This window comes from Mus pahari, chromosome 5 (assembly GCF_900095145.1).
Source record: "Mus pahari chromosome 5, PAHARI_EIJ_v1.1, whole genome shotgun sequence".
Lineage (NCBI taxonomy): Eukaryota > Metazoa > Chordata > Mammalia > Rodentia > Muridae > Mus > Mus pahari.
The window spans coordinates 70,752,016-70,758,015 of NC_034594.1; the positions used below are offsets into that span (position 1 = coordinate 70,752,016).

General features: G+C 48.4%; 1 protein-coding gene across 6 annotated transcripts in view; it reads right to left on the bottom strand.

The window, feature by feature from the left end:
* Window positions 1-6,000, bottom strand: part of Hdlbp (high density lipoprotein binding protein) — a 71,564-nt gene that overhangs the window by 34,373 nt on the left and 31,191 nt on the right. For 4 of the 6 annotated variants that reach the window (XM_021198999.1, XM_029538910.1, XM_029538908.1 and 1 more), the window contains exon 2: window positions 179-243. The gene's annotated coding sequence lies outside the window, so the exon portion shown is untranslated. Of the gene's footprint in view, window positions 1-178; window positions 244-3,449; window positions 3,557-6,000 lie in introns of those variants that run through there. The other 2 variants (XM_021198998.1, XM_029538909.1) reach the window with 2 other exon arrangements.

Consider the following 6,000-nt stretch of genomic DNA (forward strand, 5'->3'; position numbering starts at 1 on the left):
GGATTAACACAGATATAAGGCAGAGGGCACAGCTAAAGGGCAGGTAAAGCTGGGAGACACTTCTCATAGCACAGAACACAGAAGACAAAACGCAAGGAAAGGAGACACAGGTTGGAACTAACTCACATATCTTTGTGTAACAGGCACAGACGTCTTCAGAAAGGGAGCTCAAACTTACCAGCAAAATGGTCAGTAGCCAGAAAGTCCGTCCTGAGGTTGCCTCTGTCAGCCTGCCAGCTTTTACTAGTATATGGTAGACGGGAGGAGAGAAAACAAAGCAAAACAAAACCCACAAAGGTTACTTATCCAGGCTTCAGAACTTGGATCTTTTCATCTCTCAAGAAGGGCTAAATAGTCTTTACATTTGACTTCTAGTTTACCAACAGACAAATTTCTTGGGAACGCCCCCCCACCCCAGCTCTGATCTTAGGCATTAACTTTGAACAAGACATTACAGTAAAACTTAAATCATCTCAAACTCTCAAAGGGCAACTCTTCAAGGGTCTCAGAGTGATATCTGTACACTGGATCCTTGTGACTTCTGCCAGGCTGACTCTGCTATGCAGCTAACTGTGGTATATTCAGCAGAATGAAGACCTCATACTCCAGTTTTTAGAATGACCTTGGAGGCAGGTGTGGTGGCACACGCCTTTAATCCCAGCACTTGGGAGGCAGAGGCAGGTGGATCTCTGAGTTCCAGGGTCAGCCAGAGTTTCAAAGTGAGTTACCAAGACTCCTTGGTAACTCTGCAGTTCCTTTGTTCTTGCTGTTGTCCTGTAAAAGTCCTCAGTCTCTTCTAATTGACAGAGATTTAAAAATCAGGTCATAAAATTGCAAGACTCAAAGGCTACCCAAGGCCAAAATCTACTCTACAAACATTTTGTTTGTTTGTTTGTTTGTTTAAGGTCTATGTACACCATACCAGCTTTGAACTCAAGAGATTTACCTGCTTCTCCCTCCTGAGTTTTGGGATTAAAGGTTTGTACCACCACACCAGGCTCTGCTCACTTCTTAAATCCAGACACCCACCCCACTTTACCAAGCCATGTTCATCCATGTGACCTCAATTATTATGTCTTTGTCTCTCTGCTGCCACTGACCAGTGTCCTGGCTTTTCCCAGCATAAGGTAAGTCTCCAGAGTACTAGTTGCCCAAGCCTACACAATATATTGCCTTGTACAGATGCAACACAGGGTCCCACACAGGATATCTCTTTTAAATATGCTCCCACACTTCAGGATCCCCTTCCAGGAATATTCACAGTGAATCAACTGGTTACTGAAAGCACCTCCATGTCTAAAGCCTACTGTCACTGACAAGGAAAAAACCAGAGTGCAGCTTTCAGGACTCCTGACGAGTACAAACACCCTCTGGCAGCCAGGTACAGCAAAGTGGACCTCTAGAAAACTCCAGACAGGTTTGACAAGAGTCACTGGGGCCTAGTTTCCAGATTTCAGTTTGTCAGAGCTTGAGGCAAACGGATCACAATTAAGGACACACTGAACAGAGAGTTCAGGTAAGAGTTCTGGTAAGGCTTTAAAAACCAAACAAACAAACCCACTCAAAATCCTGTTAAAGACTCAACTTTAAAACACACACTTGATAACCATATGTGCGTATAGACGAACCTCTACTGGAGACTCTGCAGTAAGCAATCTTATTGAAGGCTCTCATGTTTTCAGTAAGACCCATCTGTATCTGGTTTAACACAGCAGAATCACGAACTGCTAGTTTTCCCTCTACTGACAAAATACTCAGAGGCCTAACCGGCTGCACCTGGATGCTCATTTTGCACAGCAGCCCCTCACAGCTGACCATCCACCCTCCACCCTGTATCTCCACTGGCTAAACTCAGGAGAATAGGATAGGAGCCCAAGATTTGGTATCTCAGCCTTCTGCTGGATTGAACCATACAAGTCAGGACTGTAAGACTGAATATGACTAATCTGATTTTCAAATACCACTCAAGAAAAGAGCACATGGCATTTGGGGCCCAGCTCTTCTCCCTGTGAAGGCCAAGCAACAGTGATATCTATATTCTCAACTCTTCTGGCCTCCACATGCAAGTCTCCTCAAGTGGGTACAGCCCCTCTAGTCCCTCAGGACTGAGGCCACCTCCACCACCTTTCCCACAGGAAGCTGCAGTCTGTCAGCATCCAAACTTGGATATTACAATTTGCTTCTTAGAGCATAAATGAACATGGCAGAATAAGGCTAGTTCTCAACACAGAACTAGAACTAAAAGAGGTAGAAGCCCAGAGTCAGGGAGCAACAGGGACTCCTGCGGGAGAGCGGTGAAGCTGTGGCAGCTGGAAACCTGTTGTTAATGCAGAAAATAGAAAACGCTGTATGTGAAGAATTCTTGCTTCTGAACAAGGAAGTATTTAAATTGATTCCCCTGTGCTAAGTTGTGCCAACTACTTATGTAAGGGGCAACACGATGCAAGAATTCAGTTATGCTTCAGAAAGAATTTCCTATCAACCTCAACTAGAGGGACTCAAGTTCTTTATACTGTAGGCCAGTCTGCATGGAGGGCCCTGAAAACCTCCACCTTGAAAGCCTTCAGCGGAGATGCAAATTTGAAACTTCACTTTTATGTCCTCATAAGCCTTTCGAAGGTACTCTTTCCCCATCAAATACTGAAGAGTACAAACTCCAAAATTAAAAACAAAACCCAGCTATGCTGAGATCACAAACTATGTCTGTGACCACCAAGGCCGGCCCAGTGCATTACCCAGCTCTGGAAGTCAGAGACCCAGCCTGGGAGGAACTTTCGCAGATGCCACCTCAGCATGGCCCTCCCACCGGCCAAGAGCGCCCGCGGGCGGGGACAGGCTTAAAGGGACAGTATCCTGTTCGGCCTCCCTGCCTTTCAACCAAATTCGGTATTTTTCCGTAATGTATTTTTCACCCATGGACCCTGGGGCGCATCCAAGTAGTACTAGGGCCGGGAGTCCTCCAGTGACCACGTAGCCAGACGCCGCAGGTGAAGGTGCAACGAGGCACCGCGCGGGACATAGGGGCCCCGGGTGAAGATCTCAGCTTGACGCGAACTAGGGCGCCACTGACCTAGCTAGGTCCGGTTCACAGCCCGTACGGCCCGTGCGGCCGAGCTGGGGGGAAGGGGTGCGGGGGAGGGGCCGGCTCGGCAGCCCACGTCACCAACCTGGCCAGGTCGCTCCCCTCCCCCATCGCGGCGGCCTGCCCGGTGAGCTAGTAGTCCAGGCCCGCAAGCAGACCCGCGGCGCGTGGCGGACTTGGGAAAGTTTCTGCGCTCCAGCGCGGCCATGCGCAGAGTGACACGTAGCGGCCCCCGCCCGTCGCGGTAGCTGGAGACCAGGCGCCTGTGCGGCCGGGGAGCTGGGGAACCGACCCCAGCCGTGCTCAGCGGCGACCCCTCGCCGCCCCGCCCCTGGCACCCCCGCCCACCAGCTCGCCCGATCCTCACTCGTGAGTGTGACCACCCGAGAGTCTGTCCGTCTGTCGCTACCGCTGCGCGGGAGAAGCCGGGACGCTCCGAGGCGCGGCGCCGGGGCCGCCGCTGCTATATAGGGCGGAGGCTCCAATCCCGCCGAGACACGTCAGACCGGCCGCCCGCCCCGCCCGCTGCGGGGTCCCTACAGCGCCCGGGAGCGGACCAACTCTTCAAGAGTTCAGCGGCCTGACAGGGGGCGAGGAGTTGGGAAGTTAATTACCTACGGAGAACAGGCAGGCCCCAGAGCCAGAGGTGCCTGAGCCGAGGCCACCAGAAACTGTGTCACCAAAAGAGAAAAGAAAGCTCTGAGGACCTCAGACAGCAGACACCAGGAAAACCATTTTACCATCCCCTAGAGCACTCCCTGATGGAACACATTCTCATTCCCTAGGGGATCTCTTCCTCCTGCTCCCACCTCTACTGCAAATCCTTACTCCATTCCTCAGTGTCCAACACAACAAACTCCAAAATTTGCGAAGCCCTCTACACAGTATTATTCAGGGTCCCATGTGTACAGACCAGCCTGCAGTGAGTTCCTACCTCTCCCATACTCAGTTGGACAGAGCAGAACCTCTGCCCTCAGGATGCTTCCTCCTTTGAAATGGCTAGTTCTGCCCTGTTGTGTTTATTGGCAACTACTTGAAGAATTTGTACACAATCATTACTTTGAACCTCTCCTGAGGTGACATGAGCACACTTCTGACCTATACAGGGCAGACAGAACAGTGAGATGCATCAGCACAGAATAGGTTAGTAACCAACAGCAGATGCCCCCACCCTCTTTTCCCCACTTCTGACAACTTTTCACTGTGTAGAAGATTTGTCTCAGCCTCCCTCTCTAGTGTTTGGATTACAAGTGTGAGCCGCCAGGTCTGGATAATATGGTTCCTTTCTTGTGGGACCATGGTATGTGGGAGGGTCGAAGAGGCCTTCTGTAGTCATTCTAAGGCTTACAAGCATTTGCAGCAGTGAACAAAATAATCAGACTTACTTAGTATGTACTTAGAAGGTAGCAGCATGGTGACCAGCTCTCACTTGAGGGACTGGGAAGAGCTGCCCTAACTGGACTTCAGACTGAAGGACAAGGGGGAAAAGAGGAATGTGCTGGAAAGAATGGGGATGGGGCTGCTGAATAGGAAACTATCTGAAAGTTGAGGTGTCAGAATTGAGAAGTCCTCCAGGAGCCAGTAATTCGGCTGACAGGAACACCACAGTTCTTCATGACATAAATCTCTGAAGGCACTGCTTAAAAGACCCAAGAGCATTTCCAAGCTGCCAGCATAGTCACCGAGTGACAGAGCTTCCTAAAGCCTCTGTAGGCACCGAGTTGTCTTTCCTTCTGTGTTGTTATTACTGTGCAAGGTGTCTTTCGCTGGCGATTAACCAACCAGCAACTAGAAGAAATGTTGTTGTTGTTCTTTTGTTACTGAGGTTTCAGGACTGTGAAAAGGGAGATGTGGAGAGGCAAGCACCCACCAGTCAGTATGTCTGCTGTCAAGGGGTCGCCAATGGAGTTAGTAAGTCCACACTAAGTACAAGCTGGCACAGTGCCTGGCTGTACAGAGACCTCCATGAGTGTGGTGGTACCCTGTAATCTCAGTACTCAGAAGGCTGAGGCAGAGTACTGGGAGTTCAAGGTCACAGTGGGCTACAAAGTTATATGATGTCTCAAAAATAAAACACAGCATGGACTTAATGAAAACATTATTAAATCAAGGAGGGTGTGGTAACATTAGCTTGTTATCTCAGCACTTGAGAGGTACAGCCACGAGGATTAGGAGCTCAAGACCAACCTGCCCTTTCTATATAAGATTTTATCTCAAATGAAAAAAAAAGATGAAATATGAAATGATAAACATGTACCACAAAACATCCCAGGTGCTCCGGGGGTGATATCAATTATGTAGTTAGTTTCAGTATACTGAAACACTGAAGTGTCAACTCTAGATGCCTCACAAAGTGAACACTGGTATGCAATATTTTGGTTTTCATACATCAAAGAACATGGAATAAGAATCCTGATTGCCTAAGGTGAAATGTTAGAACATAGTAACATTCTCCAATTCCCCAAATCATGATTCCCTAAAAGGACTATACCCTAAACAGAAAGTGGGTCTAAGGGGAAAATGAGAAAAACCAGCAACATAGCAACAACAAGATGCTCTGGCTGGCCTGGGCTGAGAGAAAAAAGCATCTCTGGGGAGTGCTTAGAAACATGGGACTACAAGTCCTTTAAATCCCCATTATCCTTTAAAAAAATTAACAAAGTAGGTATACTCAAGATGGAATAAATTTCATAACAGGATAAAAAAATATTGACAGATCAATTACAGTATAGAAGCTGGAAGTCCAAAGTTCAAAGAGTAAGATGCAAGAGGGTTGAAAAGATGGCTCAGCAGTTAAGAGAACTTACTTTACAATCATGAGGTCTGGAATTTGGATCCCAGCACCCATGTAACAAACTAGGCATCCATATAAACACACACACACACACACACACACACACACACACACACACACACAC